This window comes from Bubalus bubalis, chromosome 12 (assembly GCF_019923935.1).
Source record: "Bubalus bubalis isolate 160015118507 breed Murrah chromosome 12, NDDB_SH_1, whole genome shotgun sequence".
NCBI lineage: Eukaryota > Metazoa > Chordata > Mammalia > Artiodactyla > Bovidae > Bubalus > Bubalus bubalis.
Window position 1 is genome coordinate 10,616,342 of NC_059168.1, and position 13,239 is coordinate 10,629,580.

Genomic DNA, 13,239 nt, shown 5'->3' on the forward strand with positions numbered 1-13,239 from the left:
CCATGGACTACACACACAGTCCATGGAATTCTCCAGGCCAGAATACTGGAGTGGGTAGCCTTTCCCTTCACCAGGGGATCTTTCCAACCCAGGGATCGAACCCAGGTCTCCCATATTGCAGGTGGACTCTTTACCAGGTGAGTCACCAGGGAAGCCCAAGAATACTGGAGTGGGTAGCCTATCCCTTCTCCAGTGGATCTTTCCAACTCAGGAATTAAACTGGGGTCTCCTGCATTGCAGGTGGATTCTTTACCAACTGAGCTATCAGGGAAGCCCTAGAAGGTCCAGTGCCCACAATAATTCTCCTCTTGGGGGTCTGCCAGTGCAGAGGCTATACTGATCTTCTCTGAGTCCACCTGAGTGGGGTTTGCGGGAAGGCAACTATACAGGTCGGACATTGGGAAACTCTATGGAGAAGACTGGACACCCCCATCTGGAATGTTCTTACAGGTCCAATGGGCACAGGGAAAGCGGTTGGGCTTAAGCCTTCTTGCCAATATTTAAGCAAGAGAAAGACTGTGGGTGGTCCCCTGGAGAATGTATTCCTAGAGTGGGGCTAAGGGCGAGTGAAAGCATTTGAACTAGACCAGATTCCCCAGATCAAGGAAGGGTGCTGTTTAGGTGCTGGGGGGGCAGGCGGGGGCAGAGACAGCAGTTTGCACACAGCATGCTGAAAACCCCACACATGATCACTATGAGAAAGACAGTGCTAAATGGAGATGTGAGAACTCTGAAACCTACCAGCCAACTAAGTAAAAAGACACTTTTCCTGCCCACTTTCAGGGACGACCCCAAGTCTGGAGGAGCTAGAAACAGATCTCACCCCCTCTCCACTTTCTAGGGATCCTGAGCCTTGGGGCTGGACTGGAAGGTGCCCCGGGATCCCTGTTCCTTCCCTTACTTATTATTAGGCAGTTTCTTCTCCCACTCCTTCCAGGCAAGCCCTAGCAGTATGGTGCCCCAGGTCACTATTTTGAGCCTAGGAGACAAGAGAAACTAGAGGCGAGGGTTGGGGGAAGGACGATTAGAGGGCTTTAAAAGTAGAGTTGATAGCCTCCTTGCTGGATGGTTCTTTAAAAGTAAAGCTCTACCTAACACTTCAGGCGAGCCCACTCAGAAGGGTGGCTTTGAAATGACAGACACCTGCCAGGCCATTTCATTTTGTGATCGGGGCAGTGGTTTCCCTGGGATAGGCCTCAGCATATAGGGACACCACTGAGCCTGGGCTAATAGGATCCTCTGCCCATCTCTCTAAGAAGGCAAGGATGTTCCCCTGAAAGACCAGAGCCCCCAAAGGATGATTTGGAGCAAACTACTGGCCTTGGACCACACTATTATTGTTATTATTGCTGTTATCGATAGCTGCCATTTATTGATAGTGGTTTACAAATTGTACTAGGCCCTGTGTATGCATTCCCTTATCTAAACATGGTATTTTCTAGAGGTGAGAACTTTGAAGCTGTAAGGCACTTATTGAAGTGACATAATAAGCAAGTGAGGAAGCCAGGAATCCACCCCAGGTCAGTCTAGCTTTGAAGCCTGCTCTTAACCTCAGCATTTTGCTCTCCCCTAGTGCTGAGGGGAAAAAAATATATATTTGCAATTTGGTATTAGCTGAGAACTAGTAGTGTTCTGAAAGGGAGGTCTCCCATAACAACATAATGCACATAATTTAGTGTCAGCCTTAATTTTCAAAATGTTCCTGAGTAGCCAAAGTAACTTTTATTAAGTCAAATGAAGCAACTGTAAAAAACCAAAATAGTAAGAGGGTACTTAGGACCTCATAAAAATTAAGGTTTAGGATACATTTTTCACTGTCTTAAAAATATTTTACTTTGGAGGGGAGGAGAAAAATGGGTTGAGGAAGACTAAGAGATACAAACTTTCAGTTACAAAATAAATGTCACAGGTATGAAATGTACAGTGTGGGAAATATAGTCAATACTATGTAATACCTTTGTATGATGACAGATGACTAGATTTATCATGGTGGTCATTTTGAAATGTATAGAGATATCGAATCACTATGATGTACACCAGGAAGTAACACAGTGTTGGAGATCAATTATTCTTCAAAAGTAAACAACAGAATAAGCTCATAGAAAAAGAGTGCAGATGTACGGTTACCAGAGGTGGGGGAGGGCGGGATTTGAATGAAGGTGATCAAAAGGTACAGACTTTCAGTTATGAGACAAATGAATACTACAGAAGTCATGCACAACATGAGAAAGATAATTAACGCTGTTCTATGTTACAAATGAAAGTTGTTAAGAGTAACACCTCTCCCAAGTAACTAAGACTTCTTGTCACAAGGAAAAAAAAATTTTTTTCCATTTCTTCAGTCTTTACACTCTCCCAAGTGAGTTATTTTGGCTGCCTTTTTCTTTTCCTTTAATGCTGTAGTTATGTGAGATGATGGGATGTTCACATAATCTATTGTGGTGATCATTTCATGCACATACGTCAAATCATTATCTTATACACCTTAAACTTATACAGGGCTGTACATTAATTCTATCTCAATAAAACTGGGAAAATCTATTATCTTGTGGTGAGTATGGAATCTGGCAATAAGGGTAGACTCTAGAAAAGGTTTGCGAGTGGTTATCTTGGAAAGTGTGTTTGTGTGGGACGAAATGCAGAATAACACCTAGGAAGTTCACTTCCTCCAGCTCTCTGACCATGTGGTCAACAGCCCCCGTTGTTATAAATATGAGGTCAGTCTCTGACTAGAGCCCAGTTATGGTCCATCACTGCCCAATTCTAACACTTGAGCTAAGTAAAGCATCCATGGGGACTTTTTGCCTCTTGAAGTTTTAATGTTCCTTCTGAACGATGGGGTCTAATCCCCATCTTTATTTATGAATTGTGCTTATTGTTTATTATTTTACTCTTTGGATTTAGTTCTAGCTTATTTTCCTTACATAAGGATAACTTGTGCTTCCCCTAACTCAAATTAAGTCTATTTTTTAAAATTGGTCATTCTACCTAAATTCTATGCCACCTTATTAACAATTTGTGCAATTCCAGGATTCTCAGATCAGCACTTGACACAAAGAGCAGATGGTCTTCAGACAACGGTGCCACCACAGGTCACTGCTACCGTGCTTGCCCTACAGTGGCAGGAATAACATGAACTTGTCCGCAGCTTTCATCCACCTCTCCTCAGCCTGGGCCATGGACACATGGATTTGGCACTGTGATTGCGCTTCATGGGCCGGAGTCGGGGGACAACTTTCCTGAGGGCTGATCCAGGCTGAGTTCTGACACCAGTACTTTTCCACTCGTTCAAAAACAAAAACAAAAACCTGATACTATCTTTAGATGAGTTAGTTGCACAGCCCCCTGCGATAAAAAAAGAAAAGGAGGTATTCTTTTTTACTGTGGTGAGATGGCTTTTTTTCCTGGACAAAGAATGGTCTAGATATACAACAGTCTTTATTAGTTAAGGACAGAGAAGGGCTACAGATCAAAATCTCTAACCATAAAGTTATTACCTAGGAAGGTATTCCATGTTATTCCCAAGTTCATAAATGAGGAGACAACCACGTTGTTCAAAATTTGATTCCCCAAATTCGCTGTCCAAAATCTCTTTGTGGTTACTGCAAGTCCCTTTTCGACTGTAAAGTGGGAATCTATGTATTTAGTGGGCCAAGAGCTCTCTTACTCCACTGTGGTGAGCTGTGTTAAAACAAAAGTCATTTGAAAGTCAGAGTCTCAGATCTTACTTAGCCACCAATAAAGAATGGCAGCTAAATTCCAGATACTTGCCAAGTATTGCAATTCCAAGTTCACTGTCACTAAATATTTATTAAAATGTCACCAGAGAAACTTGGAGTTGTTTAAAATCTCTGCAGTCCATCTTCAAATATGATGAAATATGTCCTTCAAATATGACAAAATACATCCCTAGGTTAAACCAGATTAAAAGACAACTAGGTATCTGAGCTGCACTGTATATACTGCCTGCCTCCATTCCCCATTTTTCCAGTAGAATTACTTTTACAACATATTGTCCTTTAGTGAGATGCCATCTTTTATATGAATAAAAATGATCCTCTATGTGCTGTTTGGTTTATTACACAAAGGTTTCTATTATTCACGACATCACACATCCCGTGGCCTATCCACGGGAATGTAAGTGAGCATTTTACTTTTTGCTGTATTACTGTATCTACTTTCTTGTATGCTTGTATTCTATATTCCTTTGCCTCTACCTTCAATTTACTTTTCCTTTGTAGTATTTTACATATCCTGGAAAGCCTTTCTACTAGGTTCAGAGTCTAGCATGGGGTTTGGCACTTGGTAGTAAATATTTGCTGAAAAGTAGAATACAAAATAATTACATAGAGTATAAATTAAATTATAAAAGTTGACTATAAATGACGAAAACATTCATTTCTCCCTAACTTGGGGTCTGTCAATACTCAGGCAAAGAATTGGTGCCCTTTCTGTATACACTGACCAATTACGAAGAAATTTATTTCATGGGAGTATAGTTTCTTTAGTACTTCCCAGGTGGCTCATTAGTAAAGAATCCACCTGCCAGTGAGAAGACGTGGCTTCAATCCCTGAGTGGGAAGATCTCCTGGAGAAGGAAATGGCAACCCACTCCAGCATTCTTGCCTGGGAAATCCCGTGGACAGAGGACCCTGGGGTCCTGTGTCCATGGGGTCACAGAAGAGTCGTATGTGACTGAGCAACTAAACGACATAGTTTCTTTAATTTACTCCATTATTTTTCTCCCTGAAGACAGAGTATAACACTTACTTCCTGTGTATTTTTAAGAGTGCTCTGCACACAGTAGATGCTCAATAAGTGCAAATTAAATGACCCATCTTTTGGGGAGTGAAACGGTTGCTACTCCATAGTCAAGCTGCTATTATCTGAAGCCAAGAGCACTTGGTGTTTCCATTTGCATTCTATTAGTTTGCTCATCTTGGGTCATCAGAGTGATGGTGCCCTAGCTTCTCCTTCTAGGCACTTAGTGTAGACGCTGTAGCTTTTTCCTGGCCAGCATCCATTCTTCCCTTAATGCCATCATGATTTTTCTTTGGAGAATGAATGTTCCCCCATTCCCAATGCACCTAGTTCAGATGGGGTATAGATACATGACCCAGGCCAGGCCAATCAGAGCATGCCATCCTCTTGGACACAGTGATTGATTCAAGGATGAAGTCATGACCCTATGACTCAATTCCAGGACTTGTTGGAATTGCTGAACACACGTTCTCTTTTTCTTGCTGGATTTACAAAGACAATATGAACAAACCTATAGCTGATGGAGTTCCCATACTGGAAAAATCTAATTAAATCAACAAATACTGAGTATATAAGAGCTAAGAGAAGAAAGCAAAATGAGTCTTTGATAGCAATGGGCACTGGATTCAGCTGTGCCTGAACACAAGTTTGAATTGAGTTTTCTGTCAGTGCAGTGCAAAGAATTCAAACCAACCCAGGATTCTCTGTCATTATACGGTCTCTTCCAAGGCCATGTTGAAGCTCCAAGGGCTGTATCAGAAGCCTCGTGCTTACAGAGCGACACTGGGACTGGGAACTGAAAGATTTGTGTAAACTTATCCTGAGTCTGCCATGGTTCAATTAAAACAATTTAAAACTCCCGGGCCATTGGAAGGTATAGAACACTAAGCTGGATAAGAGAAGTCTGAGACACAGATGTTTAAGCATGGTGTGCAGGGATGTTAAGAGCTATTCAAGGTGGCAAAGGGATCAGTGCTGTAGATGGCATGAACCGTATCTTGATGCAATTGTGTTTTGATGTGATTTCTTTTTTTTACTGCAAAGGGAGATGAAAAGAGGAGATGGGGGTAGATAAGTTAACTACAGAGAATGACTGAGGAATAGCCTAGAAAAATCTTACTTCCCTTAGGTGACATTTCCACTTCTTTCACCTATTTAAAGAAGGTGAAAGAAGTGGAAATTTTCACCATTTTCACCACTACTATTGGTCCAACACAAGTAACATCCTATATTCTCACTCAGGCCCAGGAAGAAAAACAGAAATAACCCTTGAGCCACCGTGGGAATTCTTTTTTGGAGGACGGTGAGTTGGGGAAAAGTAATCCTTCCCTAGAAACTGAGCAGAGGAAAATCTGCTAATAAGCTCAAACAGATACATAGGCGCTCTGCAGGCCAGAGGTTGTCTTCTTTAGGTCTATTCTTTCTTGGGCTTTCCACTCTTCAGGTTTTATCCACAGATGTCTGCCAGCCCTTGCAGCAAGGTTTATTTTGACTAGGTTCCAGTGGTGATGTCACCCTCGTGGAAGGTTTCCATATATGACATCCTCCGCTGCTGTGCCCACGAGCATTCCTAAGGCCCTTTCACTGGTGCTGTCCAAGAATAAGGTCTTGGCTGGATTCCCACATTGAAAGGGCAGTGGAGCTTTGGTTTCTGAAAATAGTAGGCATTGTTCTTTCTGTCCAATTATAAAAACAATGCATGTTCTCTGTAGAATATTTGGAGAATTCAAAAAAGTATGGAGGGGAAAAAAGAGAGCGATTATGCCATAATTCTATCACCTACAGAAAAATACTATTAATATTTTGGTGTATTTCTTTCTCACAGTTTTAATGAATGCATATATCTATGTATATTTTAGGAAGGTGGTATTGCATTGTGGTTGAGTGTGGGTTTGGAAGTTTGACACCACTCATTTGCAGTTCCATGGCTTTTGGCAACTCCAAAAAAGAACTCCCACAGTGGTCCAAGGGTTATTTCTGTTTTTTTTCCTGGGTCTGAGTGAGAATATAGGATGTTACTTGTGTTGGACAAAAAAGTAATGGGTTTTAGTGGGTGAAAGAAGTGGAAACATCACCTAGACTAAAGGAAGGAAGACTATTCTTAGATATTTCTCAGTCATTCTCTGTAGTTAGCTTCCCTACTCCTCTGTACCTCATTTCACCTCACTTTGCCTTGGGGGAAAAAAAAAAAAAAAAGGCATCACAGAAAAAGCCAAATAGCATCATATACCAAAGCACAATCCCATCAAGACATGGTCCATGCCATGCACAGCATTGTCTTTTCTCTTTAAACAACAAAGTTTGCTATTCTTAATCTAGTCTTCCATCAGTACACTATTATTTTAACTTATGTTTATAATAAGAATTACCTAGTAATAAAATTTCCCCAACATTCTTCACCTTTCAATTAAAAAATGGTTATTCCCTTATTCCAGATTAATTTTAGAGTAGTCCTTTCAAGTTAAAAAGTAAAATTTTTGTAGACTTGCATTTAATTTTATGGATTAAAGAATTAACATCCTTAAAGCATTAAATATTCCCCTCATAGAATATAGAATATTTGTCTTTCCATTTATTTTCCTCATGTCCCTCTGTATAGCTTAGTTTTCTTTATAATAAAGAAAGAAACTGAACATTTCCTGTTCATTTTATTCCAAGTTATTTCATAGTTTTGGTTTCTAAGGTGATTAAGAATCTTTTTCCCCAATCACAACTGGCTATTGCCTGTACTAGAAAGCTAGAATTATATACATCTTTTAGTGGACAAACACTGCTACTCTTTTGTGATATTTTACCAAAATAAAAAAGGGCATGGGAATTATCCTTCGCTTGAAAGGTTGAAAGAACTCATTCATAAAAGCCTCTGAAGATAATATTGTACACGTTTTCCCATTTCTTCACAGACTATTGGTCTTTTAAGTTCCACTTAAGATAAATTTTAGTTTCATGCATATGTATAATTTTTTTTTTTACTAGAAAATCATCTGTTTCACTGAAAAGATTATTCAGTGAGAAGCTTAGTTATACACAAGACTTTCTCATGGGCTTCCCTTGTGGCTCAGCTGGTAAAGAATCCGCCTGCAACGTGGGAGACCTGGGTTTGATCTCTATATATGCAGTTTTTATTTTTTCATATGCTTTCCTTCTTTTATCTTCTAAGAGGTAACCTTCTATGATTAACCTGTTAATTTTTAAATTGCATAATCTTTAAAGTCATTATTCAAACTGTGTGCACATTTAATGTGCTGTCCCTGAAGAAACCAAAGCTTTTCCATTTATTGGTTGGGTGACTTTGGGTAAGTCTGTGCATGTATTCCTATCTTATCAAGTGTCGGGCACTGTGCTGGGAGCTGAGAATGGAAGAGTGAACAAAAATTGCTGTTTTCAGAGTATACTAAATATATAGTATATATATTATACATTATTAATTATATATATTATACATTATTATTATATATAATATATACTATATATAAGCTAAAAATAAACAGGATGATTTTAGCTAATGACAGTGCTATGCAGACAGTAAAGAAGGAGATAGTGTAATGGAGTGGAGGTGATTTATATGGGGCTGTCAGGGAAGACCCCTGCCAGCTACCAGATCTCATGGACCTTGGGTCCCTTGGTCATTAGCCTGAAAACCTCCCCTGAGCCTTTTGGTGCCACTCACCTCCCCCTTTTCTAAGCTGTTGCTTTCCTTTGTTTCTGCGACAAGGTAGTAATTACTTGTCACCAGAGTCTCTTCGTTTCCTCCTCCCTCTCTGACCTCCCCCTTTCAGCCTTCAGTGCGGGCACATCTTCCCCGTCCACCTTTCGGGCAGCACAAGCAGCCGTCCTGGCAGCCGGAAGAAGAACAGCTGCTGGCAGCTCGTGCCTGTGTTCAGATCTCTGGCATGAGGTGACACTGGGGTGGTAGGACAGGCCCAGGATACATGTCTGAGTCAAGGCCTTAACATGGCTTCCTACAGGTGGAGGTCAGGGCACAGGTCCAGCTGGCTTTCTAGCACATGGTCCAACACCAAGGCTGCTATTTCAAGGAAGGGCTCAGCAAAAGAAAGTAAGGAAGTACTGCGTTGACTAAAAGGCACTCAACACAGAGTTAGAAAGCAAACGTGACATGAGTTCACATGACAGTTCAGTGACTTGACTCACAAAAGGCAATTAAAAAACACTGCAAAATAGCAAAAAAGTCACATACCAAACTGTGGGTAACAGGCTTAAGTGCCACTGGAGCTCAAAGAAGGAAACCCTAAGAGTGAATTTACCAGTTTGAGTGGACACTGGAAAAGACAGAACTTGAATCAAACCCTCAGGGAAGCAGGTTTAATTAACAAGGACACAAGAGTCCATGGTTATTTAGTGCGACAGGGCTGGATGCTGGATCTGACAGGCACAGTGAGTGATACTGCACACATCTTATAAACATAAGGTCCACTTCTGCCCAGGTAGGCAAAGGTTAACCAAAAACTCAACCTTGGATTAAGAAATAAAGAGATCTGGGAAGAGGGTCCAAGTTCTCCTCCTATTCTTTCACCTCAAGAAGTAGTTGGAACAACAAAAGTAGGAGGTACAAACAAAAATGGGGTGGAAGAAAAAAAACTCTGCACATGACATGATTCTATAAACAGAAAACCCTAAAGATGCCTCCAGAAAATTACTAGATCTAATCAGTGAATTCAGTAAAACTGCAGGATACAAAATTAATACACATAAATCCCTTGCATTCCTATACACTAACAACAAAAAATCTTAAAAGGAAATTAAGGAAATAACCCCATTCACCACTGCAACAAAAAGAATAAAATACCTAGGAATAAACATACCTAAAGAAACCAAAATCTATATGCAGAAAACCAAAAGACGCTGATGAAAGAAAATAATGACACAAACAGGCAGAGAGGTACATCATTGGATTGGAAGAATCAACATTGTGAACACTACCTAAAGCAGATTCAATGCAAATCCTATCAAATTACCAATGGTACTTTCACAGAACTAGAATAAAAAATTTTAACGTGTATGGAAACACAAAAGACCCCAAATAGCCAAAGTAATCTTGAGAAAGAAAAACGGAGCTGGAGGAATCAACCTTCCTGACTTCAGGCTATACTAATACAAAGCTATAGTAATTAAGATGGGAGCTTCCCTGGTGACTCAATCGGTAAAGAATCCAACTGCAGTGCAGGAGACCTGGGTTCAATTCCTGGGTCAGGAAAATCCCCTGGAGAAGGGAATGGCTACCCTCTCCAGTATTCTTGCCTGGAAAATCCCATGGACAGAAGAGCCTGGTGGGCCACAGTCCATGGGGTAGCAAAGGGTCGGACACAACAGAGCAACTAAAGCACACAGTAATTAAGACAGTATGGTACCGGCACAAAAAAAAAAATATAGCTCAGTGGAACAAGATAAAAAGCCCAAAGAAAACCCCACACACCTATGGGCACCTTATCTTTGACAAAGGAGGCAAGAATATGCAGTGGAGAAAAGACAATCTCTTCAATAAATGGTTCTGGGAAAACAAGACAGCTACATATAAAAGAATGAAATCAGAACACTTTGTAACACTGTAAGACCAGAAACTATAAAACTCTTAGAAGAAAACATAGGCAGAACACTCTTTGAAATACATCACAAGATCCTCTTTGACCTACATCCTAGAGTAATGGAAATAAAAACAAAAATAAACAAATGGGACCTGATTAAATTTAAAAGCTTTTGCAGAGCAAAGGAAACTATAAATAAGATGAAAAGACAACACTCAGAATGGAAGAAAATAATTGCAAATGAAACAATGACAAAGGATTCATCTCCAAAATATACAAGCAGCTCAATATCAGAAAAACAAACCACCCAATCAAAAAATGGGTGGAAGACCTAAACAGACATTTCTCCAAAGAAGACATCCAGATGGCCACCAAGCACATGAAAAGACGCTCAACACTGCTTATTATTAAATAAATGCAAATCAAAACTACAATGAAGTGTAACCTCACACTGGTCAGAACGGCCATCATCAAAAACTCTACTGACGATAAATGCTGGAGAGGATGTGGAGAAAAGGGAACCCTCTTGCACTGTTGGTGGGACTATAAACTGATAGAGCCATTATGGAGAACAGTATGGAGAGTCCCTAAAAAACTAGGAATAAAGCTGCGATATGACCCAGCAATCCCACTGCTGGGCTTACACCCTGAGGAGGCCATAATTCAAAGACACGTGTACCCCAGTGCTCACTGCAGCAGTGCTTACAATAGCCAGGGCACGGAAGCAACCTAGCTGTCCATCAGCACAGCAATGATAAAGGAGTTGTGGTATATATACACATACACACACAATGGAATATTACTTAGCTATAAAAAGGAATGAATTTGAGTCAGCTGTAGGGAGGTGGATGAACCTAGAGCCTGTTACACAAGTAAGTCAGAAAGAGAAAAACAAGTATCATATATTAATGCATACGTGTGGAATCTAGAAAAATGGTACTGATGAACCTATTTACAGAGCAGGAATAAAAATGCAGACAACGGACTTGTGGGTATAGTCGGGGAAGGAGAGGGGGAGTCGAACTCAGCAACACTGACACAGATGCAATACCACGTGTGAAACGAGAGTTAGCGGGAAGCTGCTGTATAACCCAGGGAGCTCAGCTCAGGGCTCTGTGACGACCCAGGGGGATGGGGTGGTGGGGGAGGTGGGAGGGCGGCTCAAGAGGGAGGGACATATGTATACTTATAGCTGATTCATCTTGTTGTACAGCAGAAACCAGCAAATTAAAGCAATTATCCTCCAGTCAAAAATGAGCTTTAAAAAAGAGTGGGGGTGGAAACAAGAGATAAAAGATACGGTGCCATCTCTTTAAGTCCTGGCTCTGCTCCGAGTCTTAGGGAAAATGAGTAGAAATTTGGAGTATTTCTTCTGGTTCTTGAGGTTTTCCGTTTTTTCAGTTCAGAACATCGGAGCAGACCAGAAAAGATAATTGGAGCTGAAGCCCAGTTAGTGATAAACAACATGAATCTGTCTGAGGAGTCCTCTAGCTGGAAGCTGAAGCAGGTAGAGGTCTCACAGGTAGAAGCAAGGGCACCTCAACTCTAAGTCTTCCAGAGATACAAATAGTAAGTACGTTAAGCCTTTACAGCATCTTTACAACTCTCATAGTTACATATGGAGTTCATTTTATCATTTGAGGTAGGTATATTAGACTGATCCCACTTTATAGATTTTAAAGATGTTCGGGAAGTTAGGTGACTTGCTGGTAAGTGAACATCTGGGCCTAGAATCAAAATATCACGTTTAGTCTAGCACTTCCTCCCAAAAGGATAATGTTCCAGTGTTCCAAACAGGTTTTCTCAGTGCCCCAAGCAAAGCTCCTCACAAAAAGAAATGAGCCCTGGGGACTATCCTGGTGGTCCAGTGGTTGAGAATCCACTTGCCAATACAGTGGACATGGGTTTGATCCCTGGTCTAAGAGGATTCCATATGCCACAGAGCAGCTACTGAGCCCGCACTCTCCCCCACATGAAAACATTTCTTCCACTGGGGTAACTGAAACCTAGAAGTGAACAGCAATCAAAGGGGATAGGCATTATGATTTTAAATTCTGAGGTGCCAAGTGAAAGTTGAAACCCTCGCCTCTCAAGCAACACATATCCATCATGACACCAGCCACACTAGGGAATGCTTCCCACATAAAGTGCCTGGTACCGAAGAGAGCATTATAAGGTTTAAGAGGCTTTTTTCTTCCTCTCTGGTTTGGTATTTAATTAGGAGTATGTGAAAGTATGCTTGTTGCTTGGAAGAAGACCTATGACAAATCTAGACAGAATATTAAAAAGAAGAGACATCCCTTTGCCAACAAAGGTCTGTATAGTCAAAGCTATGGTTTTTCCAGTAGTCATGTACAGATGTGAGAACTGGACCATAAAGAAGTCTGAGCACCAAAGAATTGATGCTTTCAAATTGTGGTGTTAGAGAAGACTCTTGAGAGTCCCTTGGACAGCAAGGAGATCAAACCAGTCAATCCTAAAGGAAATCAACCCTGAATATTCATTGCATGTCTATGATGTACAGAGACTGATGAGAGCTCAAAACTTTTAGGTATAAATGACTAGTACAGTGGTTTTCAACCCTGGCTATACTTGAGAATCCTATCAGCTTAAAAGACAAAAACAAAAACAGTGTCTGAGGTCTCACTCCAGAGATCTGGATCTCATTGGTGGGGTGCAAAGCATGAGTATAAGTACTTTTTAAAAAGCTTCCCAGGTAACTAGTGTGTGGCCAAGGGTAAGAGCTTAATGTGAGCATATGGTAAGTCTGGAATGAAGGCTAAATTTAGATGTTAAGCAACAGAAAGCTACTGTAGGTTTTTGAGTAAGTGAGGAAACATGAGGATGGCTGTAATGTGGGAAACTTCTTCTGACTGTATTGGGCAGAACAGACTCGAGTCAAGAAACACTAATAAGACATCCCTGGTGGTACAGT